General features: G+C 38.5%; 2 long non-coding RNA genes across 2 annotated transcripts; both read left to right on the top strand.

Moving 5' to 3' along the window:
* The first annotated feature begins 1,165 nt into the window (after window positions 1–1,165).
* On the top strand, window positions 1,166–2,681 carry LOC116007671. The gene is made up of 3 exons (XR_004095310.1): window positions 1,166–1,231; window positions 1,655–1,708; window positions 2,399–2,681. It is a non-coding gene; the product is annotated as an uncharacterized LOC116007671 (long non-coding RNA).
* Window positions 2,682–7,481: 4,800 nt separating this feature from the next.
* Window positions 7,482–10,600, top strand: LOC116007044. Its single transcript, XR_004095195.1, has 3 exons — window positions 7,482–7,689; window positions 9,269–10,372; window positions 10,490–10,600. It is a non-coding gene; the product is annotated as an uncharacterized LOC116007044 (long non-coding RNA).
* The last annotated feature ends 2,315 nt before the right edge of the window (window positions 10,601–12,915 follow it).

The following is a 12,915-nucleotide window of genomic DNA, read 5'->3' as shown; positions in this document are numbered from 1 at the left end:
GACTCAAGGTTTTTATCAAAATTTTGGAAGAGTTTACAACGTGCCTTGGGTATAGAACTTAAACTCAGCACAGCCTTTCACCCTCAAACTGATGGGCAAACAGAGAGAACAATTCAGACTCTAGAGGATATGCTTAGAGCATGTGTACTTGACTTTAAGGGCAGTTGGAGTAAACATTTACCATTAATTGAGTTCGCTTATAATAATAGTTATCAATCAAGCATTGGAATGGCACCGTATGAAGCCCTATATGGGAGGAGGTGTAGGTCACCTTTGTGTTGGGATGAAGTTGGAGAAAGGAAGATATTGGGTCCTGAACTGGTAGAACTTACAGTTGAGAAGATTCAATTAATAAGAGATAGGATTAAAGCTTCTCAAGATAGGCAGAAGAGTTGGGCTGATTTGAAGAGACGATGCTTGGAATTCAAAAGTGGAGATTTTGTGTATGTCAAAGTGTCTCCTACTAAGGGTGTGATGAGATTTGGAAAGCGCGGAAAATTAAGTCCTCGCTATGTGGGACCATTTGAAATTCTTGAAAGAGTTGGTGATTTGGCCTATAGGGTAGCACTTCCACCAGGGTTATCTAGTGTCCATAATGTCTTCCATGTATCTATGTTAAGGAAATATATTTCAGATCCAAGTCACATTTTGGACTATGAGCCACTACATGTCAGCGGTAACTTGTCCTACGCAGAAGTGCCTATTCGTATAATTGACAAGAAGGAACAAACCTTAAGACGACGTAAAATCCAGTGGGTCAAGATACAATGGTCTAATCACACACCAAGAGAAGCTACTTGGGAACGAGAAGAGATAATGAGAGAATGTTATCCTGAGCTCTTTGTTGGGGAAGGTATGTAAGTTTCGAGGACGAAACTTTCTTTAAGGGGTAGAGTATGTAACGACAAATTTTCAAACTTGAAAATAATAATAATAATAATAATAATAATAGTCTAATTAGTTTTTTTTTTAGTTTATGTTCTCCCTAGGCCTAACTTATAATTTAATTGCTTAAGCTTTAATTGGGCTTAGTCCTCCCTTGGGCCCAATAATAATTATATATCTTTAAGCTATAGAAGTCCAATGGGAAAGGGTCAACCACATTAGACTAGTCTTGAACCTTAATAGAGAAGAAAGGGAAAAGAAGAGGCATTTTCATCTTAATCTGCTCTTGACTTGCGTAGAAGGAGGAAAACAGAGAGGTTGTAGTTTCAGTGCTCAAGAATACAAGGTAAATAATTTAGATTTTGTTGTTAAAGAAGAAAAACCTAGCTTCCCTGTTAATGTTGCTGTGTAATTCAAAGCTTAAGATGGAAATTTGTGCTAGTGAAGAATCTGAATTGCTAAGTTTTAAAGTGGGTGTTTTGTGATTACTTTAGTAAGATGATGTACTAATTTATTAATTCATTTCCCTTACAAATCTATGCTTAATTACCCATATTATGGGCTGATTTTCTCCCTAATGAGCTCAATCTTCCTTGGTAAGTTTTTGGCAGTACTTGTTTCAAGAAGGGTAATAGAGGCTTTAGGCTCATTTATTTATATTTTTGAGTTGTTGCTTGGTGTTGGGAAAACATGATTATTTATAAATTACAAGAAGAATGTGTAAATATTTGGAATATTAGTAAGTTATAATGGTGTATGTATTTGATAGGTGACCGTGAAGGTTAGTGCGTAAAGGGATTTCTATGCTTAAAAGCTTACTAAGGTAAGGAAACTTGGTACTTACTTACTCATTGTAACTTATATACCATATCCTAAGTGATTGCAAAATATTGAAGCTATTCTTGAATATGGCCATGAGTTATATGGTAAAGTATTAGTACATTACTAATGAAAAATTTGAGAACTTGATATATATGTTTTAAGGTTGATCATGGTGTGTATATATATATATATATATATATATATATTCAAGGGCATTAATCATATTGGTGGTCTAACCACCCTTGTCTTTGACTTGGAATGTTCCCTTGATTCCCCATTGGTGGTCTTGCCACCCTTGATTTGGAACATTCCCTTGATTTTAATTGGTAGAATTGCTACCCTTGATTAATGTAATTTTTCTAAATTGATCTTGGCTCGTACTATGAGTATAAAATAGTTCTCAAGTAAAACGGGGAGGTAGGTATGCAATATCTTTATTTTATTTATTTTATTTATGTTATTTGAGCATCGATCTATGATTTATGACTTGAAGGAGAACTCTAGAATTGATACTCATATGCGATAACATTGTATTTGAATGCTAAAGCTTTTAATATTCAATTTACTTTACATCTTATGTTATCTTATCTATTTGTGGTCCTCTTTATTCTCTATACTTGATTTGGTAGAGAAGTGTCATATGATTATTAAGCTTTTGAATTCACTCGTGTGTTTCATGTTTTCCGAATAGGTTGTTGATCGAGGTTAAGACAAGGGAGGTCACTTTTTTGGGATTAAAGGCTCTAGGATATTAGTCTAGTGCCTTGTGTTAGATGGGGACTCCTTCTAATCGATCTTTTTGTGGAGATCAACCTCCATAGTGGGACCTTGGATTCCATGTTATAGATTTTAGACTATGTCTCTATGCTTAAATGTATATATTATACTTCCTATTAAGCAATATTTGGGAGAAGAAACTTTAAGATCAAACAGTTGTTTAGGTTATCTTGTGGATGATATTTTGTTTAGCAGGCTTCGTATTATAGTTACTATTCTTTTTGTCTTACTAATACAGCCGAGTTACGCTATTATTTGGGGCGTGACAGAAGATTTGACTATGGTTGGACAGAAAAGGATGTTTCAACTTAATGAGCTTGAGGAATGGCGCTTACTTGCTTATGAAACATCCAAAGCTTATAAAGAAAGGTCAACACTCTATCATGACATGCATATCAAGAAGAACAGAAAATTCACTGAAAGAGATCGAGTTCTACTATTTAATTCTAGATTGAGATTATTTCCAGGCAAACTTAAATCTAGATGGACCGGACCATATGTCGTTACAAAAGTTTTTCCTTATGGGACCTTGGAAATTATGCACCCCGAGAAAGGCAGATTCAAAGTGAACAGTCATCAAGTGAAGAAATATTATGGAATGGAAAGCGTGCAAGGTGTAATCCAATGTTGCCGATTGGAACCGTGGGCTGACAAGCTTAACGAGGTCATCAAATCATCCTCGTCAGGCTAAAGACGTTAAATGTAGCGCTAATCGGGAGGCAACCCAAAGTTTACATTGCTTTCCTTTTATCTTCTCTTTATTTTAATAAGTAACCATCCAAGTTGTGTGATTTCCTATTTTGTAGGTTCTATAATTTTAATTGCAGAGCTTGCCATGAGAATAAAGACTGAAAAATGCACAGGCACTTGAAAGCTAAAATGGAAGTTGGGATGCTTACTAGGTTTTCAACCTCTTATCGCTCCTTTATTCATTTTGTGAACCTCATATTGTCATTCTAAAGTGTGGAAATGTGCTTATTTTTATTGTGTCCTTGTTCCATTATATTCTAAGTCAACATCGAGGACGATGTTTCGTCTAATGTGTGGAAAGAGCACTTTGTGCTTAAAAATGAAAATTACCATAAGAGACTCTATTTCATTGTTTAAATGTAATCAAGCCACAAACATGTGTCATTCTTCACTCTATCTGCGAAGAATGCTAAGTTTGTGCCAAAAAGTTTTTCTCTTTGAATAGCCTCGAAAGTACCCCTACTTTGACCCCCAAAAATTTGAAAATTTGTGTGCTTGCATGGTATTCACCTCTTATTTTGTAAAGACCTTAGTTAAGGATCTCTCGAAGTAGGAGTGTGCACCCCCTAATTTGAGAAATATAAGTAAAGCGAAGCCCGAAATTGAATAAATTACAATAGAACATGGGGCAAAAGGAGAGCTTACTAGTGAGCATTGAGTGAAAAATCCCTTAACCCTAAGAAAAAGGCATGAGGGGTTGTTTGGAGAAAGAGTAGAAAAGGCAAAAAGTCAATCCCTAAGATAAGAACCGAGGAAAGCCATCTCGCTAGGTTGCGAGCAACCATAGTCTTCAAAATGCACACACGCTCTATCTAGAGTCGGTTGCTCACATAAAACGTGTAACACCCCGTAAATTCATTTCAAGCCTTTCGTTCGATAATTAATTCCTTGGGCAATTTAATTAAATTCCAATTGGGCTAATTCTTCCAATTTAATATATATATATACACTTGTATATATATTTGATGCCTAACTTAATTATTCTAATCAAGAGCCCAATTAATTGAATTTATTCTTGTAAGGGATTTTATTCAATTTGGACCCTTACAATGTTTGTTATTAAATATTCTTACAAGCCCACATTCTTGATCATACATTATATATGTATATATATTGATCCTAAGACATTCTTATGGGCTAATTCTTGTATTTAATTTGTAAGGGGTGAATTTAATAAGCCCAACTTACTAGCCTTGATTATATTTATTTCCTACACCCATTATTTTATAAGTTACTTAAGCCCACATCATTTAATGTCTTACAACCTAAATATTGTATGTATTCTTGGTATATAATTTGAAGATCAAATTACCCTAAGACTTTCACTCTTTCTTCCTCCTACCCTATACTCCTACACGCCATTTTCCTCTCAAATTCCCTAAGAATTCATCTTCACTTTCCCTACAAGTTTTCAAGTAAAGGTTGCTCTTTTAAGCTTGGTTAGGAGTGGGTAAGTGCATCTATCCTAGAATCCATCTTGCATTTTGTGTTTTAGATAGTCTTTTTACATAATCTTATAAGTGTTCTTTTGGGGTTCTTTGGGAAAAAGATGATCAAGGTGAAGGTGGGGCTTTGTGAGCTAGCAAAAGGCTTGTTGGAATAGGAAAAGCTCTTTGAGGTAACCATCCATGTCCATCAAATCTATTTTATTCACCTATTCTATATATAATGATCTTGGTGTTGGAAATCCTGAAATTTCTTGTTATTTGGCCTATTTCTTGGATGTATTTTGTTGGTTTTCATCTTGATCATTTGTCTTGTGTTGTATGATCAATGATGTTATGGATTTCCCTATTTTTGGACTCTAAATGGGATGAAATGTGAGTGTATTTGGTCTGATTTTGTATTCTGGAAGTGGGATTTGTTGATCTGGGTTGAACTGTCTCTGGAAGGGATTTGGGTTGGCCTTGCGGAAGACCTGAACGGCACAATGTAACCCGCGAGGGCAATCCGCAAGGTGGCGACGGTTGGCTTGGGCGGAGGAGGGTGGTCCGCCGAGGGAGGCCGTCTCCTTCTCGCGGAGGAGACTGGCGGAAGGCAGTGATCCGTGAGAGTGTTCCGCAAGTTCACTGGGAGTTGATTTCCAGTGAACGGTTTCTCTGTTGTTGTTGTCTGTTATTCTCCTTTGTTTCTGATTATTGTTGGATTGTTTTGTTGGGTATTTTACCATGTCTTTGGAGTATTTATTCATGTCATTTATTGGGTATTTTATACCTTAGCTTGGAGTATTGATTCATGTCTTTGGTTTCCATTTTTGGTATTCTTGATCTATTGATCCTTTGATTCATTATCTGGGAGTTGGTTTGTGTTCATATTTGAGATGAACACTTTGTTTTGGTTGCTTTGAGTGATGTTGGAGTATGAGGTTGTGATGGTGGTTTGGTTGAGGTTGTTGGTGGTTGTTGGCTACTATTGACTGTGCTACTATTGACTGTGCTACTATTGACTTCTGACTTTGGACTTCGGTTCCTGTGATTGGGTTGATTACCCCTGTGATTGGACTTCGGTCCCTGTGATTGGACTGTCGGTCCCTGTGATTGGACTTCGGTCCCTGTGATTGGACTTCGGTCCCTGTGATTGGGCTCATCACCCCTGTGTACCGGTTTTCCGGGTTTGGCTCTTGACCACTGACTTTGGGTTGGTCACCCCTGTGTACCGGTTTTTCCGGGATTGACTCTTGACTCCTGACTTCTGACTATGTGGTTTGACTTGGTTTGGTGGTTGGGTTGACTTGGTTTGGAGGTTGGAGTTGGGGTTCCTTCTTGGTCCGTTTTATGAGCTCTTTATGCTAATTCGGTCGATACCTTATGGATCTCGGTTATGGTTCGTTATTGCATTATGTTTTGTTGTTGGCTATTGGCTTTGTTTGACTGAGTCTTGGTTTGTGATTCGTTCAGCTTATTATTGTTGAGTATCGTTTTCAACTACTGAACAGTTCGTTGGTGTTTATATTCTATATGGGTGTGTAAACCTATTTACAAGCTTATGTATATCTATACTTCCTTGCGGGTGTGAATGGTGGTTGCTTAGCATTCTTTTGCTAATGGTTCTTTGTGTGTTTTCCAGGTATGGAGTAGTTATGCGAGAGCGCGCTAGAGCTTTCCTTATGAGGATGTTTAGCCTTAGTTTACCTTGTTTAGACTTTGGTTTTGGCCTGTGTGCCTTGAGATATTATTAGTATACTCTGGATTAGTGGTTTGAGTACTTTCGATGATTGTGGATTATGTTTTGAGAATTTTATCTTGGTTTATATCTAGGACAGCTTAGTCCGTTTTATGATTAGCCTGTGCATCTAGGCTGTGTTATACCTAGATGTGGCATGATGCCCCTTAAGTTTTGAAATCGCTTCCGCTATGTTACGTTTTATAGTTGAGATTGGCAGCTGTTGTGTTAAGTTTTAGCTATCTCAGCCTGTGTGAGGTTTGGGGTGTCACAAAACGGTCCTAGGAGATGAGAAAATAGAGAAGAGGTAAGCCGCTTCGCTAGGGTTCAAGCACCCATTGCACTGTCTTCGAAAAAGCATGGAGCTCCATGTGAAGTGGGGTTGCTTGACGACATTACCCTAGGAAGTGAGAAGAAAGAGTGACCGCCCAAGATATCGCAAAGGGGTGAGAGCCCACTGCTCACATCTCCCGCCCTCAATCTGAGAAGATGAGGTCCGGAGGGATCTCGTAGGCAACGTGTTTGATAAAATTCCCCAACCGACTAAGGATTGGGAGCTTGAGTGTGACACCACTCAAGAATGTGTTCCGAGCTCCTTCAATCAAATCAATAGGAAAACCAACTCTTCCCCTGTATGAAATGAAGCAAACTCCTTCAATCAGTTTATGATTTGTGATGATGATCCTATATTAAATTTAATTTTTCAATAATTGTTTCATATCTTTGTGATTCCAATGCGCATTTTTTGCCTTCTTCCAGTGCACATTCTTGAAGTTCGTAGGTGTCGAATTTTTTTTTGATCTACGGCTGAGATTCTATCTCACTTCTCACCTAGAGCTTCTATCTCACCCGAATCCTTTCCTATATATATATATATATATATATATATATATATATATATATATATACAATTCCATTCAGGTAAAAACATGCACCCATTATAATAAAAACGAATGGATTGTCGAACAATGTTTGATGTTTGATTTAGACAGTTGGATTTGTGTGTGGATCAAGGATGTTTTATTTGTATGCAGGTGTTTTTATTTTTGAGGGGGGGGGGGTAATTTTGGTTTTTTAATGGTGTGTACCTAGTGTCATTCTAGCGGCATGTCACATGCGCCCGAATTATTTAGTTTTCATCCGTGCGTTTCTCGCTTCAGTCGTAAGTTGGTTTACGAAACTTCGGTCTTCTCTTTGTCGATTTCCACACTGTTCTCCACGTAGCTTTGGTCGCCGGTGGGGTCGACAGTCGAGCCAAGTGTCGAGGACTACCTGCTAGGGGTATCGGTCGGGGTATGTCATTTTTAAACTTTTGGCGTTTTTCGTTGTTTTTGGTGTTCTTATGTGGTGAGGCCGTTTTCTTTGGGGGTTATGGGTTTTTGTCGCCATCGCAGGCTAAATCTATGGGGGGAATGGGTGGTGTGGGTGGGTTGCTAATTTTCTTGTTGGGATTTGTATGGGTAGGGTTTTTGTTTTTAAATTTCATTTTTTTTTTGGGTTTAATCGGTGTCAGATTTTGGTTACGGTTCTATGCTTTGGCCATTGATGTTGTTGTTTATTTGTCTTTTTTTTTTTTTTTTGCTTAATTTTGTTAGTTTTATGATTTTCTACTGTTTTGTTTGTCCATTTTTGTAACATTTACAATTCGTCTATTTTGGGTAGGGGGTGGTTTCGGGTTTTGATTAGGCTTTTTTTTTTTTCTTCCTTTTTGTTGTGTATTATGGGTTGTATATATATACAACCATATATTTTGCATGATTCTCAATTTTGTTCTGAATAGATGTTTTTACCATAATCTGTTTTGCATCTAAAGATGCGATGGATGTCGCATTTGAAGTCAGATTTACATGTATTTTTTATTTATTTATTTAAAATTTTGGAGAGGGCCGGAGTTAAATTAGAGTAATGCTATATTTCTATTCATACCTAAAAGTTTTCCTCTGATATTCACATTGCAGTGTTTGTTGCTTTTTTCCCTATTTAAATCCATTTCAGTTTGTGTGTTGTTCGTGGGGGGGGGGGGGGTTGTATATTGCCATTTTATTTTTGGTTGTTGGGTGGGGGTAGGGGTGGTTGTGTGTGCTTGAAGTATGGGGGGCCTATGATTCATTAGTGTTGTGGGGTGTGGGGGAGGGGGGTCTATGGGTTCATTTTTGGGCTCTCAATAGTGTTGTTTGTGAATCCATTTCAGTTCGTTAGTGGTGCTTGTGAATCTGTTGTGTGCGTAGTGGAGTTATTGTGTGTGCAGTTAATGTTGTATTGCTGGGTGGGGGTGGGGGTGGTTGTGTGTGCTTGAAGTATGGGGGGCCTATGATTCATTAGTGTTGTGGGGTGTGGGGGGTCTTGGGGTTCGTTTTTGGGCTCTCAATAGTGTTGTTTGTGAATCCATTTCAGTTTGTTAGTGGTGCTTGTGAATCTGTTGTGTGCGTAGTGGAGTTATTGTGTGTGCAGTTAATGTTGTATTGCTGGATTGGGTTGGTTTCCTTAGGTGTGTGTTTGTGAATCTGCTATGTGCGTAGTGTTTCTATTCTGTGTGCACTTAATTTTGTTTTGCTGTTCTAGGGTGGTTTACTTATTTATGGTAGTTTGTGTAGTTTGGGGTAGGTTGCACAATCCTTTTTGTTGTGTCTATTGTTTTATTCTCAATTTTGTTGTCTCTGGGGTAGGTGTGTACATGTTTTGGCATGTGTGTGTGATCTCCTATTTGGTTTGGTCTTTTTTTTTTTTTTTTTTTCATATTTTCAAAAACTTTTGTGGTTGGTGATGTATGTGGTACTGCTGGTCGTCTTCTTTGTTTAGTTGTGTGCTTGGTTTAGTTTCTTGTGGTGTTTTTTGACATGTAAGAGGTTTAAGGTTCCATGATGTGATGCAGGGTGCCTCACAAAGCTGTGTTAATGACAACGACTTTGTTTCTTTGCCTAAGGCATTTCTTGCGAGGTTGTAAGAAGACCTGGTGTGGGATGTTCCAGATGATCAATTCATGGTGGGAAGATGTGGCTTTTCTTAGGATCAAGACTCGGTTGTTAGCCTCTATTTTGGTTGAAGCTTTTAAAGACTTTTCGACCCAACAAAAGGAAGATATTATAGGTTTGGGGTTTAGGGCCTTGTTGGAGTTCCAGGTTACTGAGTGTCCTCCTCACCTTGTGCACTGGCTGTTTTCCAATTTTGATGGCCAAACCAAGACGTTTAACTTGGGTGGGGGGAGATCGTTATTGGTGGAGAAGTGTGATGTGGAGTTAGTTCTGGGTTTTCCTCGGGGTCGGGTGGATATGGTTAAGTGGGCCAAGCTTGAGATTATTAACTTGTTGAGGTATTGGAGGGGGTTATTTAAGAAGGTGAGGCACATGGTGACTACGACTGAGATTTCCGTGAAGGTGGTGGATCTGGTAGACGGTGGTTTGTGGTTTAAGTGGCATTTCTCAATGCTGGTTGCGACTACACTAGTAACTTGTATGCGCAATGGATATGCGAATCAAATGTATTTCAACTATTTCGACGATGTCTCACGCATCCGGGAGTTAAATTGGTGCAAGCTTGTTGTCGATGTACTAGTGGAGACATAGGATGTTTGGATATCTAGACGTCACAAGTGCTTTGTGGGACCTGTGAAGTTCGTGGTTGTGTGGTTTCTTTATTTGTTATCTTTAATTTCTTCGTTCTTATTTTGCATTATGTGAGGATTTCGTGGTGTGGCATTAATTTTATTTGTTGTTTTTGGCTTTGCAGTTGTTCTATGTTGACTGTGTTTTGCATTTTTGGCGTTTAATACCATAGATGGTTCCTTCATTTCGCGGTTGGACTTTGGATTTACTTCGAGCGCGGGAGTTCTCCGAGATCTGTGGTGGTGGTTTCGGGCTTGGAGTCATTGAGCCCCAGATTTCTGATTCTGTTGGGAGAGATGCATGGCGTAGTGACTCAATCTCAACTATCTACTGAAAATGATAGTCATTCGCCTCCCTGTGAATATGGTCTAAAGGTACACCTTAAAATATTATAAATTACCAGTTTGTTATGTGTTCTATCTTTATAGTGTGTGTGCTCTTTGTTTTTTTGTGTGTGCACACTGGACTAATGTGTCTGCCTTTCTTCTAAGATGTTTCCTTAGACGTTTGAAATTCTGCTTGCTGAGAAGACCACTTGCAAGGTCTATCCTTGAATTGTCGCACATGTTCACGATGACACGAGATCGATATGTGGAGGGGGGGGGGGGTTGTAAACAGATGTATGAGGCCATTCAACTCCTTATTGGTATTAAGTAGCCCCTAGGTAGTTCTTTGCCTGATGGTTTTCATCCCCCTAAGCCGACTTTCACATAAGGGGAAGATATTTTTTGGAGTAATCCTGATAATTTGAGGGTCGTAGAAGACATTGAGCGTGCGATTCTTGAACGAAATGAGCTTAATGATGTTCCTTCTTTTAGTCTAGGATTAACTCAAGACTTTATGGACGTTGGTATTCGTGATGTGGTTGGCAATATTGCTTCTAAGTGTAGGGATGCTGATCCTCACCTGTTGACCATATGGATGTGGTTAGTACTCCCTTTACCCCTTTAATGTTTTAAATTCTTTAAATTGTTAGAGTTGTTTTATTTTTGTTGGTTTTGGTATCCATATGTGGTGAGGTTTGTGTTTGACTGTGTGTTATATTTGTAAAGAGGTTGATAATGAGACTATTGAAGATAGTGTTGCGGGTGTGGGCGGGCCATCCAATGTTAGCGGTTCTTGCAACGATAGGGACAAAGGTGCTGGCTCGGCATCTGGGTTTGTGGCACTTGAAGGGGTGGTTTGTCCTCCTTCTGATTATCCTGAGTTCGCTACTCCTGTTCAAGTTTGTTATCAACCATACTATTATTTAGTCTTAGATTGTGTTTATTTTTAAGTGTCTGCATAGGCTGACCTACTGCGTGTGCGCGTTTAGAATTGAACAATTTGTTGAATATGTGCGGTGGGGTCAGTGTTTATTTGCGTGCTATGTGTTTTAAGGAGGTTGAAGTGACTTGATCGGCTGCTGACTTTGAGCTGCCTGATGTGGTGGTTAATCCTACTACTCATTGTCCCAAGGTTGGTGCTGCTGTTCAAGTTGGTTTCCAACAGTTTTCTTATTTTGAATTAACGACTATATTGGTGCACCCATGGGTACTAGTGTTTGCACACATGATCCTAGTATTTTGAATATGTGGCATTTCAATGCTCTCGTGTGCTATGGTTTATCCTTAGAATGTGTTAATCTAAAGTATGTGCTACTTATACTTTTTGTGCACACAGTAACCTAAATGTGTGCGTGCGTGTATGGTTGCATGTAATTAATCTTGTGCAATTTTTGATTGGTTTGTTGTGCATGTGCGGTGGGGTTTGTGCTTATGTGCGTGCTATGTTTGTAAGGAGGTTGAAAATGTCATTGGCTCGACTTTTTACTTTGTGCGCCTGATGTGGTGGTTAATCTTACTACTGATTGTCCCGAGGCTACTACTCCTATTCAGGTTTGTTTCCAACGTTTTTCTTATTTTGAATTAATGATTATCTAGGTGAACCCATGAGTACTAGTATGTGTGCGTAGTTGACTGCTCTTGTGTGCTATGGGTTATTCTTAGGATGTGTTAATCTGCAAATGGGTGTGCGCTTGTATGCTGGCTGGTTTGTAATTTATCTTGTGCTTCTTTGTCGTTCGGTCTCTCCAACTCCATGTTGCTCATTGCCTGTTAATTACCACAACCTTATTACAAGAATATTTGTTTCACTAGACCTCAATTGATTCACTAAAATGTTACGTTCCTACTTCAAAATAAACAACACATAACACTTGAATGCTTTATATGCCTGTGTCGCGCACTAGGCATTTCATGCAAACATGTGTGCACGTATGTTCATGTGTGTGTGCATGTAAATTCAATCGTAAATCCTTCCAGTACAGAGCGGCTTACTACTTAAAACTATTTCTGTCAACCTAATCTAATCTGGTTTCATTCAATTCTGAGCATAGTACGGTCACCGTCGAATATCCACGTAAATTACACAAAGCTTGTGCATTAAACACATTACAACCAATTTGCCTCACGATCCGTTCTACAGTAGTGGTGATTTGTTAGAGTTACTAACTTGAGTTTTTCGCCTCCATGTCGTATGCAGTCGAACCCATGTCTTCTTGCTTGTGTGCGAATTCCAATTTTGGCAGGGCTAAGCACTGCAAAAAACATAGGCCCTGTTTGGTAAATAATCAGCCTATCAGCCAATTTTGGCTTATTTGACCACTATTAGTTGTTTGGTTAATAAGTTTTTTGTAACTCCAAAATACTAAAATTCAAAAGGCTACTCAAAGTAGCCTTTTCAATTAGCTTTTTGAATAAAAAAAATTATACCAAACAGCTATCAACTAACAACTAATCTATCAAACAACTTTCTACAATCAGCCAATATTATCAATTAATCATACCTTTTAATCCAATCAGCTAACAACCATTTACCAAACAGGGCCATAGACTACTCCTACCATACTTACACTACCTTAGCTTAATTCTTGCCG

The sequence above is a fragment of the Ipomoea triloba genome, chromosome 15 (genome assembly GCF_003576645.1).
Source record: "Ipomoea triloba cultivar NCNSP0323 chromosome 15, ASM357664v1".
NCBI lineage: Eukaryota > Viridiplantae > Streptophyta > Magnoliopsida > Solanales > Convolvulaceae > Ipomoea > Ipomoea triloba.
Note: the sequence above shows the minus strand (reverse complement) of the source record. Positions and strands in the feature narration are given on the sequence as shown.